Raw genomic sequence first — 19,662 nt, 5'->3', positions numbered from 1 at the left:
CATGATATCTTCTCTCAAGCAATGTTGACCACGACTTTGTCTGCTTTTCAAATAGTACTAAAAGCACCGTGATACTATTCAAGCAGCAGCAGCAAGCTCTCCTGGCATCCGGCCATCATCCACAGATCATGCATCGGTTGCTGTTGATCATTGGATCATACAGTGCACAAATTGACTGTCCATTTGCCTGCACATTGCCAATGACTGCACTTTAATCTCACTGAAATTCCCTCACTCCTTTCAAAGGTTTCATTATTTGCTTCCATTCAAATCAAGTTTGAATATCCACGCCAACAAATCTTTCAATGTCATTTCTTACTCTGTGACACCTGCATTACACCAAGCTAACAAGGTGCTCAGCACCAGTGTTCCTTAGATACTTTCCGAGTTCCACAAAATTAGCCTCAAGCTGACATCTGCCATCTCTCCCACTGTAGCTCATTTCAGATTTATACAAACTAAAAACTCGGCCAAGTAGTTGAAAAATAATCAATTGATTGTTAGTGCAGATGCTACAATTAGATTCAGTGTCTCTCAGTGAGTAAGAAAAGGAGGGGGGGGAATAACTCAAAACAGGTTCCCATGTTTAATCTCTGGAAAGTGCAAGTGTATATTCAGCAACAGTCAAGGTATATCACTGATACTTGTCCTGGTCAGAAAGTATACCCACACTCAGAGACATTGAAAACTTAAAGCACAGAAGGTGGTCCATTCAACCCGTTGAGTCTGTACCAGCCTATAAGGGCCAAATGGCCCAATCCCAGTTTCCAGCTCTTGGTTCACAGCCTTAAAGCATTTCAAATGCATACCCAAGTTATTTTAAACATGACTAAGGTTTCTGCCTCTACCACGCTTTCAGACAGCGAGTTCCAAATGCCCACCGGTCTCGACATGAAGGAAATTCTCAACTCCCTTCCAATCCTTCCGCCAATAACTTAAACTGTATGCACCTTGTTCATTGACCTCTGAGCTAAGGGATATAGGTCCTGCTAATTTACTGTGTCCTTGCCCTCAATTAAATCTCCCCCCAAGACTCTTCTGTTCCAAAGAAAACAACCCAAGCCTCCCGAATCTTTACTCAGAGATAACGTTCTCCATTCCTGGTGACATTTTCATCAATCTCCTCTGTACAAGCTGACAAAATATTAGAGGATAGCTGAAGCTCATGGAGCTGTACCTCAGTAAGACTCAGCATCCGTCAGAGAGAAAGGGAAAGATACCAGAGTGCAAATAAATAAGTGGCAGAGCTGATCTAAAAAACAATGATTAACATCCAAGAAAGGCAAATCTTTCACAAAATACAATCCCAACTCACTATCAAGGTTCTAGCTTCATTTTGACAGATTTTACAAATTAACGTGAAATTTGTTGTCTAATTTTGAAATAGAAATAGCAGTTTGATGTTGCAAGTCTAAGCAGAGATAATGCTAAGTAAAGGCCTTGCAGAGCAAGGTCCTTCCACTATCTGCTCAAGGACAATGAAGTCAATCACAATTCTGACTGTATTTCATCATACGTTGAATCTTTTCCAAGGAACTATTTCTAGTAAATGATAAGAAATAAATTATATGGCCCAATTTTTTCATCTTGATGGAAAGAATTGGTGCAAGAAATACTTACAAAGATGTTTAACAAAAAGCTAATAATAGTCCAGTTCCATGGGTGCTCTTAATGCTGCTCTGTCTCTTGCATCCTCACCACAAACAAATGCAAAAGCTCATAACTTGTTTGTCACTAAAATTAATATCATCTGATCAGTTGCTGCCTCATCCCTCCCTCCCACGAGCCCACTGAGGCAAGCTTGGTCTAAGGTTGCCCCCGCCCTAGCCTCACATCCATCTCTAATTTCTCTCCCATGTCCCCCATCCCTTCTCCAAGCTCATTTTGTCCATGAGAACAACCTTCTGCTCCCCTACCCCTATTCCCACTAAACCCCCTGACCACCCAACTTCCCTTTCTGGTTCTTGTTTTAGCTGATATTTTTCACTGTTCCCTCTCCTCAGGTATTGCCCCCCTTTCCTTCAAATCTGCTGCCAGCACCCCGCTGCTAAAAAAAAACCATGTGAGCACTGCAACCATGGAGATACTGCCCGCTCGCCAAGCTCCCTCCTTGGTCCAAGTCCCTGAATGTTTCTTGGCCTCCCAATTCCATCACCATCTTTCCCAGAACTCCATGTTTGAATCCCTCCAATAAGATTTTCCATTCCTACCACAGCACCAAAATGACTCTCTCAAAATCGCATATTACATTGAATGTGACTGTAGCAAACCATTCCTCCTCATCCCTCTTGACCGTCTACATCTGCATTTAACACCATCCTCCTGCAATACTTCCCCGACATTGTCCAACTGGGTGGCACTCTCACCCAATTCCTTTTTTATCCAATCAAAGCTAGAGTATCATTTGCAATAGTTTCTCTTCCCATTACTACCCCCTCAAGGACCTATCATAGGCCCCCTCCTAATTCTTGCCTGTATGCTATCTCTTGGCAACATAATCTGAAAACATGCCATTAGTTGCCATATGTACACTGATGCCACCCAATTCTATCTTACCACGACCTCTCTTGGTCCCTCCACTGTCTCTAAATTATCAGACTGCTTGGCTGAGTATCAAATAATCAAGTACAGGATGAGCAGAAATTTTCTCCAACTAAATGTTGGGAAGACCAAAGCCTTGTCTTTGGTTCCTGAGCTGCTGACTCATCTCTTGCCCTTGTAACTGAATGAGGCTGAACGACAATGTCTGCAAAGTCAGATTTGACCCTGGGATGAGTTCTGATCACATACCTATGCTGCCCATTTCCATCTCTGTGACATCACCCTCCTCCATCTGCCTCAACTCATTTGCTTTCAAAACCCTCATTCAAGCCAATGTTACCTCTAGACATGACTATTTTAATGTAACCGTGGCCAGTCTGCCACGTTTTATCCTCCATAACTCCTCCTGCCTATATCCTTACCTGTTCACTCATTATTGTGCTTATTTCCCGGTGAAGCAATGCCTTAAAAATTCTCATTGTTTTCAAATCCCTGCATGGCCCCACCCTTCTGCATCTCTACTTTCCTCAAGCCTTATACCCAATTTTTTTTTTTTAAATTCATTCATGGGATGCATCTTGCAGATGGTACTCACTGCTGCCACTTCGCATCAGTCGTGGAGAGAGTGAATGTTTGTGGATGGGGTGCCAATCAACTGGGCTGCTTTGCCCTGGATGGTGCCAAGCTTCTTGGGCCTAATTGGAGCTGCACTCGTCCAGGCAAGTGGAGAGTCTTCCATCACACTCCTGACTTGTGCTTTGTAGACAGTGAACAGGCTCTGGAGAGTCAGGAGTTGAGTTACTCACCACAGCATTCCTAGCCTCTGACCTGCTGTTGTAGCCACATTATTTATATGGTTAGCCCAGTTCAGTTCCTGGTCAATGGTATACCCCAGGATGTGGATAGTGGGGGATTCAGCAATGGTAATGCCATTGAATGTCAAGGGGCGATGGTTAGATTCTCTCTTGCTGGAGATGGTCATTGTCAGGCACTTGTGCGGTATAAATGTTACTTGCACCTGTCAGCCTAAGCCTAGATCTTGTCCAGGTCTTGCTGCATTTGGAGATAACTGAGGAATCACAAATGGTGATGAGCATTGTTTGCTGCTGATTGCACATCCCCACTTCTGACCTTATGGTGGAAAGAACATCAAATGCTACCTTGATGTCAAGGGCAGTCACTCTCACCTCACCTCGAGTTCAGCTCTTTTGTCCATGTTTGAACCAAGGCTGTAAATGAGGTCAGGAGCTGAATAACACTGCCGAAACACAAACTGAACACCAGAGAGAAGGTTGTGAAGCAAGTGCCACTTGATAGCACTGTTTAAGATCCCTTCTTTCATTTTCCTGATGATCGAGAGTAGACTGATAGGATGGTAATTGGTTGGGTTGGATTTACCCTGATGTGTGTACACAGGACATACCTGGACAAATTTTGCACATTGCCGGGTGGATGCCAGTGTTGTAGCTATTGAACAGCTTGGCTAGGGGTGCGGAAAATTCTGGAGCACAAGACTTCAGTACTATTTCCAGAAAATTGTCAGGGCCCGTAGTCTTTGCAGTATCCAATGCCTTCAGTCGTTCCTTGGCATCATGTGGAGTGAATCGAGTTGGCTGAAGACTTGCATCTGTGATGCTGGGGACCTCTGGAGGAGGCTGAGATGGATCATTCACTTGGCACTTCTTACTGAAAATTGTAGCCTTATCTTTTGCAGGGATGTGCTGGGTTCCCCCATCATTGAGGATGGGGATATTTGTGGAACCTCCTCCTCTAGTGAGTTGTTTAATTGTTCACTACCATTCACAACTGGTTGTGGCAGGGCAGCAGAGCTTAGATCTGATCCCTTGGTTGTGGAATCGCTTAGCTCTGTCTATCACTTGCTGCTTATGCTGTCTGGCACGCAAGTAGCCATGTTTTATAGCTTCACCAGGTTGACACTTTATTTTTAGGTATGCCTGGTGCTGCTCCTGGCATGTCCTCCTGCACTCTTCATTGAACCAGGGCTGATCCCTTGGCTTGATGGTAATGGTAGAGTGGGGGATATGCTGGGCCATGAGGTTACAGATTCTGATAGAGTACAATTCTGCTGCTGCAAATGGTCATCAGTATCTCATGGTTGAGTTACTATATCTGTTCAAAATCTATCCCAGTGATAGTGCCACACAACAAAATGGAGGGTGTCCTTAATGTAAAGATGGGACTTTATCCCCACAAGGACTATTTGGTGGCCACTCCTACTAATACTGTCAGGGGCAGATGCATCTGTGGCAGGCAAGTTGCTGAGGATGCGGTCAAGAATGTTCTTCCCTCGGTTCCGTCACCATCTGCCGCAGGCCCAGCCCAGCAGTTAAGTCCTTTAGGATTGGGCAAGCTTGGTCTTGGCGGTGCTACCAAGCCACTCTTGGTGATGGACATTGAAGTCCCCCACCCAGAGTACGTTCCGCACCCTTGCCACCCTCAGTGCTTCCTCCAAGTGATGTTCAACATGGCGGAGCACTGATTCATCAGCTGAGGTGGGATGGGTCATGGTAATCAGGAGGTTTCCTTGCCTATATTTAACCTGATGCCATGAGACTTAATGGGGTCCAGGGTCAATGTTGAGAATTCCCACGGCAACGCCCTCCCGCCTGCATACCACTGCCTCCACCTCTGCTGGGTCTCTCTTGCCGATGGGACAAGGCGTACCCAGAGATTGTGATGGTGGTGTCTAGGATATTATCTAGAAGGTATGATTCTTTGAGTATGACTGTGTCAGGCTGTTGCCTGACTAGTCTCTGAGACGGCTCTCCCAATTTTGGCACAAGCCCTCAGATATCAGTAAGGAGGACTCAGCAGTGTCGACAGGGCTGAGTTTGCCGTTGTCATTACCGGTGCCTAGTTCGATGCTTCATTCCTTATTGACTTGTTTTTAGCAGTTTGATACAATTGAGTGGCCATTTCAGAGGGCATGTAAGGGTTTGGACTCACATGTAGGCCAGACAAGGTAAGGCCTTCCCTAAATGGACATTGGTGAACCAGATAGGTTTTTACGATGTGGTCCTCACTACACTTTAAATTCCAGGTATTTTACTGAATTCAAACTCAGATCCCCAGAGCATTCCCCCAGGTCTCTGGATTACTAGTCCAGTAACAACACCACTATGTCACTGCCTCTGCACTACTCTAATTGTAACCTCTTCAGCATCATAGACTTCAATTGATCCACACTTGACAGCTGTGTCATCACTACCTGGGCCCTAAGCTCTAGCATTCCCTCCTGAAACTTCTCTGCTTCTATCTTCCTTTCCTCCTTTAAGATGCTCTTTAAAACCTACCTTTTTGATCAAGCATCTGTCCTGACATCTCTTTATGTTGGTCAGTGTCAAGTTTTTTTTTTTAAAATTGCTCCTCTGAATTATTTTAGGTCATTTTGTGTTTAAGGTGCTATATGAATTCAACCTGTGATTGCTGTTGTTGTCCCTGATCCAATGTTGCATTGCATTGCGATTCAATGATTTATCCTGTCAGAACAACATGCACGATTAAATGTGGATTAAAATGGGCATTGAAGTTTAGAATGCATATTCGGCATCAGAGACTGTTAAAAGTCAAGAATGCAGTTATTCCAACTTCTATTTAAAGCCAACAAAAAGTTGCTCAATTAAGCTAGTTTCAAGGTCAATATTTCCTTCACAGAAGGATGCAAAACCAACTTCTTCCTTGACAATTAATGTACCATCTCATTAATCAAAATAATGTGAAAAAACTTAAGGACTCAGTTTCAGCCACTGTCCTGCAAGCTACATGTCACACAGACAATTGAAAAGTTTTGCACATGTTTATCACATGCTAACTGATTTTCCAATTCATATAGTTAAGAATAGCGTTCCCAAAGCTTCGTTCAAAGTTTACACAAACTCTCAGCACATCCCTTGTAAAAGTAGATTGCTTAAACTAAGCACAGTTGCTCTTTCAAAGAGCCAGCCCAGGCACAATGGGCCAAGTTCCCTCCTTCTGCGCTGCAGGATTCTATAGTCCTATGAACCCCAGCCGTGCCACACTTGAAATTCTGTATACTAACTCGCATGGTTAAGATCACGTGCAGTGAAATCCATTCACTGCTCAGCTAACACGCTTTAGCAGTTAAATATTGAGATGAAGTGTCAAAGGACAGAAAGGAGGGAGGACAGTTTGTGCTGGGGGGGGAGATGATAAAACACAGTAATAGACACCTCTCCCATTCAAGGTTTCCAAGTTTTTGTTGAAGTCATAATTTGTTTATAAAGTTATACTTGGGGTGGACAATATTAAAAACCAGTAATAGTTCCCTGAACCTTGAATATTTTCTTCAAAGGCTATCTGAATTGGCATATCATTTTGATAGAGATCTAAGATTACTTTTGGTACTTACAATTTGTCAAGTATGAGATTTCTGTCTCTTTTTCAAAGTCAGGTCAATGGCAAGGTCCAACCCACCCTCTCCCATTCATAGAGTCTCAAATTAAAAATCATTCTCCTTGCAAGGACATTCAACAAAATGCATGTCTGAACCAGTTGCTTTAAATCTTAAATTGCAAAGCAAGATTTGGAATACAGGTATACAATGTTGGAAATACACAGCCATTCTATAAGGATCTGTAAAGAGAGGAGATTGGTTAGCATTTCGACAAGTCATTTTTATCAGGCCAAACGTTACATGCTCATCAATTTGTTTCAACCCAAAGATGCTGATGAACCCACCAGGAGTTTTCTACTTTTGCTTCGGTTTCTAGCATTTGTAGTTTTTATTTTTAGATGTAAAACAAATCTTGGAGTTGCCATGCAAAAACATTTAGAATTATGGAGCAATTCTGTGGAATACTGCCTTGTCAAAATAGGAATATCACTCATGAGTGTAATATTTTAAAAAGCAGGTTTTTAAAAGGAAGAGACAGAAATAGTAGATACGGTATTGATAAGGTAACTTCAGATCATGACTTCAACGCACGAGAACAAAGTTCATAGATTGAAAGTGGTCAAAGTCCAAAAATTTGAGGGTAAAGGATCTTCTTCACATGAAGAGAAGTCAACACTTAGATTGGTGTCTGATGTAGAACCATAGAGGTGAAAATCTTAATTCATTCTAAATTCTGTTTGATTGAAAAAAAATAACAGCTGGTCAAAGCTTGTCCCATCCCTACACAGTAAAACATCTGCACAGCATCATCCTCAACTCCTTTCCCACTTCACACTCCTCCTTGCCTCCCTACAGACGTGCAATCTCTTCAGAGAGGGAAAGCCAGAACAGGAAAAAAACCTTCAGCTAATATGGGGAATTCCCGATCCAATTCTCCAAAGGCAATCAATCAATCTCCAGTGATTGTATCACACTGATCTGAATGACCCACTTATCCATGACACATCTCGTCTGTATTTGTTTGGTTAACTTTTAAAATTAGGTAGATAAGCCTTCTGCAAATCTTTTTATCTGAAGTTCAGCTCAACTTAAGGCCAACATTTTGTTACAATATTAAGCACTGCGGTTAAAAAAATATGTATGAATTTGCATTTGCCAACCCTGTACATTGTGCACAACAAAAACTGAGATGCAAGAAGAGTTTAATGAAAAGGTTTCTGTCACATCATGTCAAAACATAAATGAGGATCACAGTGGTTTAAAAATGCATAAATATTTAAAGCAGAGAAGATAAAAGTAAATGTTTAAAGTAGAGAAGATAAAGGGCTACAGGGAGAGGCCAGGGCTCTGGGATTAATATTCGAATTGCTCTCGCGAAGAACTGGCACAGGTCCACCCCTTCTGAGGGTTGAAAGCAAGAGGCACATCTTGCATACAAATCATTGCAGTGGATACTGTTATAGCTGCAGTGGGGATCGCAAGCAACTGCTCCTGAAGCAGTATCACTCCATTTTCTATTTTGAACTATCCTTTCTGCGGTGTCCAATCTTGCAGTGCTAGCAGGAAATATTGGTGAGCAACTTGCATGCTCTAAACTCCAATTTCTCAGTCTCTGGGATAAGTAATGGGGTTGTAGTTAGGTGGGTTATAGTTGTATTTCCAGGACACTTTTGGTTGAAGTGCAGAAGGCAGAGGATACATTAGGTCCTGTATCTCTTTGTTGTCCCTTTTCCAGAAACATCTGTAGAACTTGGCTCATCACTACTGCTTTCCCAAGGATCATACAATGACTTATTCTGAATATCCTGTTCAAACACAGGCTTCGCTTTAATTTTCTGTCTTGCTGCGATCTTCTCTTCCTCACCTGGAGCTTCTTCATTGGTTTCATCAGTTGAAACACTTGTATATTCATATTTTGGGATAAAGTACGTATGGTAGTTTACTGAGTAGAGGATATGTTTACTGATGTGAAGTCAATCTTTAAAGATTCTTATTGCCAGCAAACATGCTTAGAAACAGTCTTTGGATGCAACTGAGCTGTGAGGTTAAATATTTATTGATATTTTGTGTTATGTTTAAAATTTGTTTCATTAGCGAAAACCTTTATTGCAAGCTAAGGCTGAGAAGACATGGGTGTTGTAATTGTCCTTCTTGACATGCTTCAAATTGTTTACATGCAGGGCTGTAGTTCAGTGAAGCCTTATATCAGAACTGGAACATCCTCAAGTTCTGCCTCTTGATTATTTTTCGAAACCAACACTTTTCTGTTGCCATCCTCTTCGAGAAATGTTGACTTGTGCCGGACCAGTAGTTGACCGGGACATGAGATGACCTCCCATGTCTTCCTCAAGCTCCCATTCTTCGTGGGGGTGTCCAAGCAGTACTCATCAGCAGGCTCACTAACCGTGGAAGGCAAGATGGCTAAACTCCATATTTTCCTTGCCTTTTTTAACCACAGGAATTAACTTCTGGCTGTTTCCCTCTTCGCCGCCCTGACTGAAATTCACTAACCCTTCACACTTTAGGGATGAGATCTTTCTGGTCTTTACAGATCAATGACATTAAATTTTAGGAACTTTTGTGGGAGTTGAAAATCTTTAAAAAGCCATCTTGGTGTTGGATGTTAATGAATAAAGGCACAAGCTGGCTCTCAAACTATCCAAAGAAAATCCAACATCATCTATCACCACCCCAGCCCACAAATGAACAAACAGAACCGGAGGCAGGTCTGGTGGATTTTTCGATTCTATTCATGTCATTGATATTATATATACTTGAATTGTTGTAACTAGTTTGTGCTTCAAAATCTTGATTAAACAATGTAACATTTCAGGCAGCAAAGCTGCTGAAAATATTACAAATGTATCGTAAGTGTGATTTTTTTAAATTCACTCATGCAATATGGGTGTCCCTGGCAAGGTCAGTATTTATTGACTGTTCATCATCAGCCTTGGTAAGGCGATGGTCAACTGCTGCAGTCCTTGCTTTGTAGGTAACCGCCACAGCATTGTTCAGCTGGATGTTTGACCAGGCACTGAAGAAGCAACAGCAATCCATTTCCAGGTCAGCATATGATGTGTAGTGATAATAGTATCCCCATGTGCCCTTTGCGCGCTGTTGGAATGTCTCATATAGCTTGTACATATTACAGCCATAGTCCACCCATCAAGCAGGAAGTGAACACTTAAGGTCATGACTGGGCTGCTGATCAAGCAAACTACATTGGTGTTGAGCTTCGAGTGTTGTTGCAGCTGCTCCCCTCTCAACAAGTGGCAAGTATTCCTCCGTCACATTCCTCTCTTGTACATTGTAGATGATGGACAGATATTGTGGCGTACCTCAGCCATCCCCACAAGAAGGATAACGTAAAACAAAAACAAAATAGAATAAAATAATTCTTGGGAGAACGCAATAAGAGTGATGAAAACAAAGAATTGCATTTATATAGCACCTTTAACGCAATGAAATACACAAAATATTCATTCATCCATGTTTGGACCAAGGTCGCCAGCCGAGTAGTTCTGGTGGAACTCAAAGACAAGGTGAGCAGGTTATTGCTGAATAAGGTACCTTGTCAGCAGGTGCTGTCACTTACCAATGGGTGGCTCACCTTAAAATTGTCCCCTTTGTAGCTGAAGCCTGTGCTGAGCCCTGTCCAGCCTCAAGCCATTTCTGGACTTCAAAGATAAAAACAAAAAACTGCAGATGCTGGAAATCCAAAACAAAAACAGAATTACCTGGAAAAACTCAGCAGGTCTGGCAGCAATGGCAGAGAAGAAAAGAGTTGATGTTTCAAGTCCTCATGACCCTTCTACACAACTGAGTGAATATTAGGAGAGGGGTGAAATATAAGCTGGTTTAAGGTGGGGGTGGAGGGGGTGGGGGGGAGAGAAGTTGGGGGGGGGGGCGGGGGTGGTGTGGTTGTAGGGACAAGCAAGCAGTGATAGGAGCAGATAATCAAAAGATGTCACAGACAAAAGAACAAAGAGGTGTTGAAGGTGGTGATATTATCTAAATGAATGGGCTAATTAAGAATGGATGGCAGGGCACTCAAGGTACAGTTCTAGTGGGGGTGGGGTGGAAAGACTAGCAGGGCATAAAAGATTTAAAAATAATGGAAATAGGTGGGAAGAGAAAAATCTATATAAATTATTGGAAAAAACAAAAGGAAGGGGGAAGAAACGGAAAGGGAGTGGTGATGGAGAGGGAGTTCAAGATCTAAAGTAGTTGAATTCAATATTCAGTCCGGGAGGCTGTAAAGTGCCTAGTCGGAAGATGAGGTGCTGTTCCTCCAGTTTGTGTTGGGCTTCACTGGAACAATGCAGCAAGCCAAGGACAGACATGTGGGCAAGAGAGCAGGGTGGAGTGTTAAAATGGCAAACGATAGGGAGGTTTGGGTCTTTCTTGCGGACAGACCGCAGGTGTTCTGCAAAGCGGTCGTCCAGTTTACGTTTGGTCTCTCCAATGTAAAGGAGACCGCATTGGGAGCAAAGAATGAAGTAGACTAAGTTGGAGGAAATGCAAGTGAAATCCTGCTTCACTTGAAAGGAGTGTTTGGGCCCTTGGATGGTGAGGAGAGAGGAAGTGAAGGGTCAGGTGTTGCATCTTTTGCGTGGGCATGGGGAGGTGCCATAGGTAGGGGTTGAGGAGTAGGGGGTGATGGAGGAGTGGACCAGGATGTCCCGGAGAGAACGATCCCTACGGAATGCCGCCGGGGGGGGGGGGGGTGCAGGGAAGATGTGTTTGGTGGTGGCATCATGCTGGAGTTGGCAGAAATGGCGGAGGATGATCCTTTGAATGCGGAGGCTGGTGGGGTGATAAGTGAGGACAAGGGGGACACTATCATGTTTCTGGGAGGGAGGAGAACGCTTGAGAGTGGATGCTCAGGAGATGGGCCGGACATGGTTGAGGGCTCTGTCAACGACAGTGGGTGGAAAACCTCAGTTAAGGAAGAAGGAAGACATGTCAGAGGAACTGTTTTTGAAGGTAGCATCATCAGAACAGATGCAACGGAGGTGAAGGAACTGAGAGAATGGGATGGAGTCCTTACAGGAAACAGGGTGTGAGGAGCTGTAGTCGAGGAAGTTGTGGGAGTCGGTAGGCTTGTAATGGATATTGGTGGACAGTCTATCACCAGAAATTGAGACAGAGAGGTCAAGGAAGGGAAGGGAAGTGTCAGAGATGGACCATGTGAAAATGATGGAGGGGTGGAGATTGGAAGCAAAATTAATAAATTTTGCCAAGTCCAGACAAGAGCATGCAGCAGCACCAAAGTAATCATCGATGTACCGGAGAAAGAGTTGTGGAAGGGGGCCGGAGTAGGACTGGAACAAGGAATGTTCCACATACCCCACAAAGAGACAGGCATAGCTGGGCCCATGCAAATGCTAATCTGTCTCTCTCTGAACTTACTGCACTCCGTTCTCTCAGGTCCAACCCCAACATTGTCATCAAACCCACTGACAAGGGTAGTGCTATTGTTGTCTGGCGCACTGACCTCTACCTCGCGGAGGCTGAGCGTCAACTCGCAGACACTTCCTCCTACCTCTCCCTGGACCATGACCCCACCACTGAACATCAAGCCATTGTTTCCAGGACTGTTACTGACCTCATCTCCTCTGGAGATCTTCCTCCCACAGCTTCCAACCTGATAATTGCCCAACCTCGGACGGCCCGCTTCTACCTCCTACCCAAAATTCACAAACAGAACTGTCCCGGCAGACCGATCATGTCAGCCTGTTCCTGCCCCACGGAACTCATTTCTCGTTATCTTGATTCCCTTCTCTCTCCCAGTCCCTTCCCACCTACATCCGTGATTCCTCTGACACGTTACGTCACATTAACAATTTCCAGTTTCCTGGCCACAACCACTCCCTCTTCACCATGGATGTCCAATCCCTCTACAGCTCCATCCCCCACCAGGATGGTCTGAGGGCCTTTAACTTCTTCCTCGAACAGAGGCCTGAACAATCCCCATCCACCACTACTCTCCTCTGTCTGGCTGAACTTGTTCTCACACTGAACAATTTCTCCTTTAACTCCTCTCACTTCCTCCAAATAAAAGGTGTGGCTATGGGTACCCGCATGGGCCCCAGCTATGCCTGTCTCTTTATGGGGTATGTGGAACATTCCTTGTTGCAGTCCTACTCCGGCCACCTTCCACAACTCTTTCTCCGGTACATTGATGATTACTTCAGTGTTGCTTCATGTTCTTGTCGGGACTTGGAAAAATTTATTAATTTTACTTCCAATCTCCACCCCTCCATCATTTTCACATGGTCCATCTCTGACACTTCCCTTCCCTTCCTTGACCTCTCTGTCTCAATCTCTGGTGATAGACTGTCCACCAATATCCATTACAAGCCTACCGACTCCCACAGCTACCTCGACTACAGCTTCTCACACCCCGCTTCCTGTAAGGACTCCATCCCATTCTCTCAGTTCCTTCACCTCCGTCGCATCTGTTCTGATGATGCTACCTTCAAAAACAGTTCCACTGACATGTCCTCCTTCTTCCTTAACCGACGTATTCCACCCACTGTCGTTGACAGGGCCCTCAACCGTGTCTGGCCCATCCCTCGCTTACTGGCCCTCACACCTTCTTCTCCCTCCCAGAAACATGAATGGGTCCCCCTGGTCCTCACTTATCACCCCACCAGCCTCCACATTCAAAGGATCATCCTCCGCCATTTACACCAACTCCAGCATGATGCCACCACCAAACACATCTTCCCTTCACCCTCCCTGGCGGCATTCCGTAGGGATTGTTCCCTCTGGGACACCCTGGTCCACTCCTCCATCACCCCCTATTCCTGAACACCCACCTATGGCACCTCCCCATGCCCACGCAAAAGATGCAACACCTACCCCTTCACTTCCTCTCTCCTCACCGTCCAAGGGCCCAAACACTCCTTTCAAGTGAAGCAGGATTTCACTTGCATTTCCCCCAACTTAGTCTACTACATTCTTTGCTCCCAATGCAGTCTCCTCTACATTGGAGAGACCAAACATAAACTGGACGACCGCTTTGCAAAACACTTGCGGTCTGTCCGCAAGAAAGACCCAAAACTCCCTGTCGCTTGCCATTTTAACACTCCACCCTGCTCTCTTGCCCACATGTCTGTCCTTGGCTTGCTGCATTGTTCCAGTGAAGCCCAACGCAAACTGGAGGAACAGCACCTCATCTTCCGACTAGGCATTTTACAGCCTTCCGGACTGAATATTGAATTCAATTACTTTAGATCTTGAACTCCCTCCTCCAGCCCCACCCCCTTTCTGTTTCTTCCCCCTTCCTTCTGTTTTTTCCAATAATTTATACAGATTTCTCTTTTCCCACCTATTTCCATTATTTTTAAATCTTTTACACCCTACTAGTCTTTCCACCCCACCCCAACTAGAACTGTACCTTGAGTGCCCTGCCATCCATTCTTAATTAGCCCATTCATTTAGATAATATCACCACCTTCAACACCTCTTTGTTCTTTTGTCTGTGACATCTTTTGATTATCTGTTCCTATCACTGCTTGCTTGTCCTTACAACCACAACCCCCCCAACAATTTCTCTCCCCCCACCCCCCAACCCCCCCCACCCCCACCTTAAACAAGCTTATATTTCACCCCTCTCCTAATTTCACTCAGTTCTGTTGAAGGGTCATGAGGACTCGAAACATCAACTCTTTTCTTCTCCACCGATGCTGCCAGACCTGCTGAATTTTTCCAGGTAATTCTGTTTTTGTTATGGACTTTCAACCCAGGGCTTATGTGCTCCATTCACATTAGTCCAGGTGGTTATGTCAAATGACAGTGAAAATCATGAGAACCCAGAGAGAAGCTGCTTTCACCAGTAATTGATAGCAGATGCAGAAAACGTCTTAACCAGTATGGGGCAAGTTTGCTTAAAGCTTACTGAAGTCTTCAGCATCTGTAAAGATCCAAATTTTACTGCAACTCATCTACAGTGATCTGTCATTTGATTGCAGAATTCAGCTTGTAAATTGATCCAAACCTGTGAAGATCAAAAAACTGTGTTTCCAGAGTTCTATTTTTGAAATCATAACATGAGAACTGGATGGATAATTCTTCAACACAACATCAGGGCAAAATCAGAGACGAAGGGTGACTTCAGGCTGTGAGTACGTGAAAGAAAGGGTCCTTGTTTGAAAATTATTCCAAGAATTGAGATGGTATAATGGTGAAATTTTTCTTCACATGAAACAGCAACACTCAACAAGCAAACAAGGTCAGGAAACAGGGCTGAAGAGCCAGGAATACCTCCACGCTGGCTAATTTCCATAGTAATGCTTGCAGGTCGAGATCCAGGCTCAGGGGAAATCTTAGGTAATCCTGGGGTGACATAAATAGAGCATTGGCCCAGTGTTAAACGTTTCCCCCTCACTTCACATCATTAGCTTCCAGGGAGAATCAGCCCTTGAATCTCGATATGTTAGAAGGCATCAATAATTCATTTTTGAAAGAAACCAGGGGATAAGGTACACAAGGACCTGGGTACAGTATCAGGTGGATCATATATGTGATAAGAATTGAAAAATATTAATTTGAATTCAGCATTGAAAGTGGGACAAGGAAAGAAAAGGCATTGGGAGGAGTGGCGGTCAATTTGGAAGGTACCAATCCCTAGTCAACCTTCACATCTACCAGTGGAACAAAGCTCCTCCTTCTGTTAGTTCATAACTGCACGATTATGGTAGTCTCATCTCAGTCAGAAAGTTGTGGGTTTGACACCACTCAAGACTTAACCACACAATCTGGGCTGTCATTTGTGACAAGCTCTGTACTTGGCAAAAAGCTTGCAAGTGTGAGATATCAAAAGTGAAACTAGGGAGAATTCTGGAAAGGGGTGTAATTGGAAATCCTGGCTGCGAGGTTGTCGGACTTCTGAAAAGTTAATCTCTGGCTCTGTTTACGACAGGGATGGTAACACACTCCAGTGTCGTACTGGAGGGATCGCTACACTGGCAGAGATGCTGCTCTTTGTATGCAATGTTGAATTGAATTGAGCTTCTGTTGACCTGTTCAGGTAGGCATTAATAATTTGTCTAATGGACAGAAGGGGGTATTAATTTAAACAACACTGGTATTTCCTCTCGCTACCCGTCTGTGAACAGGGAGGTGTTTTGGATTTCCCCCTTTCTAACTGATGGCGTATTTTCCCCAACCCATCAGTTTTGGTGTGATCCAATTTCTTTGAACAACTCCACAGCAATCTCAAGATGTGGTAAAATCAGGGGGGTAATTTATTTTACACACATTCAAGACGCGGGAAGAGGGTTCACAATGTCCCCCCTCCCCCCCACTTTTTGCGTTCATACAGTAAAACAGGGATAATGAAAAGGAAAGAGGCACAGGTCAAAGACGACAAAGAAAATAAGAATTATTGCTTCACGAGAGTCCAGAATCAAAAATCCAATGGTGTATTCTTTTAGAGTCGGCAGGTGAGACTGATGCTGGATAATTCGCTTTGCCAGTAGGGATGACTTCCATGATGGGATGGGCACGTAGAGATGAATTGGTCTTGTAGATGCTGGTACAGAAGTTCCAGTAGAAACAGTGTAGATAGGGACCAGGCATTCACCAAGCCCTTGTTCTGAGCTGCTGCTTGCTCAATGCAAGATGGCAGTCTGCTTTGCAGCTCTATAAAATGGATGGCTAATGTTTCAACCATTTATAATTTCAAGAGGTTTTGGGGTCCTTTGCCCTATCAGACTGATCATCTCCGTTGGCTGGGCCTTTGTTCAATGCCCTTGGATTTGATCTCTGCAGTCACTGGGGTCATTAGCATCTCTTCAGAGATAACAAGGTGGCAGCTGTTCTGAACGCCAGGAAGTTCCTTTTGTTTAATTCAGAGACAGTCATGTCTTATTTTAAAGCCTTTGTCCAGTTGTTAAGATTTTATAAAATAGCCATGATGAAATGTTGTAAAAGTATAGAGTGAAGTCTTAGCCCCATGTCAGAGCTTGCAATACCACTGGCAGAGAAGGGGAGAGTTCTCTTAATGGCCAGGCAAACCTTCATCACTTCACCAACACCAAAAACATATTTCCCACTCAGTTATCTCATCTTAGCTCTTACTGTGGGCAAAAATGGCTGGCCCAGTTCTTCAGAAAATGACAGTGATAGCATCTTAAAGAGTTTTTTCAGAAATATTTTACAGTAAAAAGAAAAAGTGCTAATGTTAAATGACTGCCTCGAATTGTTGAGTAACTCAGAGGACAGGTTTCACTCTGAAATCTTTTAGGAAACATACTTCGAATTTTACGATGTGCAAAACTATTTTAAACGTCTCTTTGGGTGGGGGTGGAGCTCATCAGCCTGTAGGTGCAATTTAAAGATCTAGTCAGTCAGATTAGACAGTTAAATTGGTTGCCAAATGGGTGCTGGATATTTGACATTGGTGGGGGAATTAACTCTGAATTAACTGGTAAACATTCTCGACTTAGGCTGTTCTTGTACTTGCTTAAGTACCTGATGGCAGGTGTCTGACACTACCTTATGGTCCTGTCGGGTAAGATGAGGAAGAGTCAAGAAATAGGAAGAGTAGACCAGACAGCGCCTTGACCATATTTCACCATTAACTAAGATCATGGCTTGTCTTGTACACAACTACATTTTCCTTTCCTATCCCCATATCCCTCGCTTCCACTTTGTGTTTCAGAAGATTAGAGTTAGCTTTTCTTTGATGGAAGTTGAAAGGCAGAGAGACTAAACAATGATCACTTGGATCAGGAAATTGGCCACACAGAATCGATATGGTGGAGAAGGAGTCCATTTGGCCCATCGTGTGTGCACACCAGCTCACCGAAGGAGCAACTCACCGAGTTTCAATCTCCCGTCGTCTCCCCGTACATAACCCTGCACATTCATTCCTTTCAAATAACAGTCCAATTCCCTTTTCAATGCTGCATATCACAATTACTTCTTTTATGAATTACTTTAAATCTGTGCCCTCTTGTTCTCAATCCTCTCACAAGTGGCAACTGTTTCTCCTTATCTACTCTGTCCAGACCCCTCATGATTTTGAATCCTCTCCCAAATCTCCTCTCAGCCTTCTTTTCTGTAAGGAAAATAGTCCTAACTTCTCAAATCTGTCTTCATAACTGAAGTTTCTCATCTCTAGAACAATTCTCGTGAATCTTTTCTGGACTCTCTCCAATGCCTTCGCAGCCTTCCTCAAGTGTGGCACCCAGAACTGGAAGCAATACACCAGCTGTGGCCAAACTTGTGACTTATAGAAGTTCAACATAACCTCCTTGCTCTTGTACTCTATGCCCCTATTAATAAAGCCCAGTATGTTTTATTAATTGCTCTCTCAACCTGTCCTGCCACCTACAATGAATTATGCTCATTTACACCAAGTCCCTCTGCTCCTGCACCCCATTTAGAATTGTACCACCTATTTTATACTGCCTCTCTATATCCTTTCTACCAAAGTCAACCAAAATTCACATTTCTCTGCATTGAACTTCACCTGCCCCTTGTCCGCTCATTCCACCAAGTTGATTATGTCCTTTTAAAGTTCTACACTACCCTCCTCACAGTTGACAATGCTTCTAAGTTTTGTAACATCTGCAAACTTTGAAATTGTGCCGTGTACACCCAGGTCTCGGTCATGATTATATCTATCAGGAAAAGTAAGGGTCCCAACACTGACTCCTGGGGAACTCCACCACAAACCTTCATCCAGCCTGAAAAACACCCAGTAACTTCTACTCTGTTTCCTGCCGCTCAGCCAATTCCATTTTCATGTTGCTACTGTCCCTTTTATTCTATGAGCTACAAGTTTGCTCACAAATCTGTTATGCTGCACTGTATCAAATGCCTTTTGGAAGTTCATATACACCACAACAAGAGCATTGCCCTCATCAGCCCTCTCTGCTATCTCTTCAAATAACTCCAGCAAGTTAGTTAAATATAAATTTTCCATATGAAATCTGTGTTGGCTTTCCTTAATTAACCCACATAGGTCCATGTTAACTTTGTCCTGAATTACTGTTCCTAATTGTTCCTAATCCACCAAGGTTAAACTGACTGGCCTGTAGTTGCTGGGCTTATCCTTGCACCCTTTTTTGAACAAGAGTGTAACATTTGCAACTGTCCAGTCCTCCATCACCACCCCCAAGTTTAAGGAAGACTGAAAAATTATGGTCAGTGTCTCTGGAATTTCCACTCTCACTTCTTGCAGTGTCCATGGGTGCATCTTATCTCATCCCAGTGCCTCATCAACGTTACGTACAAATAGCCTATCCAATGCCCCCTCCTTTTCAATTTTAAACTCATGTAGTGTCTGAATTAACTCCTCTTTCACCATGGCCTGGGTAGCATCTTCTTTCTTGGGAAAGACAAATGCAAAGTATTCATTTAGTACCTCAGCAATGCCCTGGGCTTCCATGTGTAATTCCCCTCTGGTCCCTCATCATCCCTACTCATCCTTTTACTACCCTTATACTATTTATATGCAGATAGAAGACTTTGCGATTCTCTTCTAGGTTAGTTACCAGTCTCTTTTCATACTCCCTTTTTGCTTCTTTTACTTGCTTTTTCACTTCCCTTCTGAACCTTCTAGAACAGCCTGGTTCTCAATTGTAGTTTCTGCCTGATACCTGTCATAAGCACTTTTTCTTCTTTAGCTCCTTTGCCATACGGGGAGCTCTGGGTTTGTTTGCCCTACCTTTCCCTTTTGAGGGAATATACCTTAACTATGCCCAAAGTATCTCTTCTTTGAAGGTACT

The sequence above is a fragment of the Carcharodon carcharias genome, chromosome 17, assembly GCF_017639515.1.
Source record: "Carcharodon carcharias isolate sCarCar2 chromosome 17, sCarCar2.pri, whole genome shotgun sequence".
Classification (NCBI taxonomy): Eukaryota; Metazoa; Chordata; class Chondrichthyes; order Lamniformes; family Lamnidae; genus Carcharodon; species Carcharodon carcharias.
The sequence above is the reverse complement of the archived record's forward strand: the minus strand, read 5'-3'. Positions refer to the sequence as shown.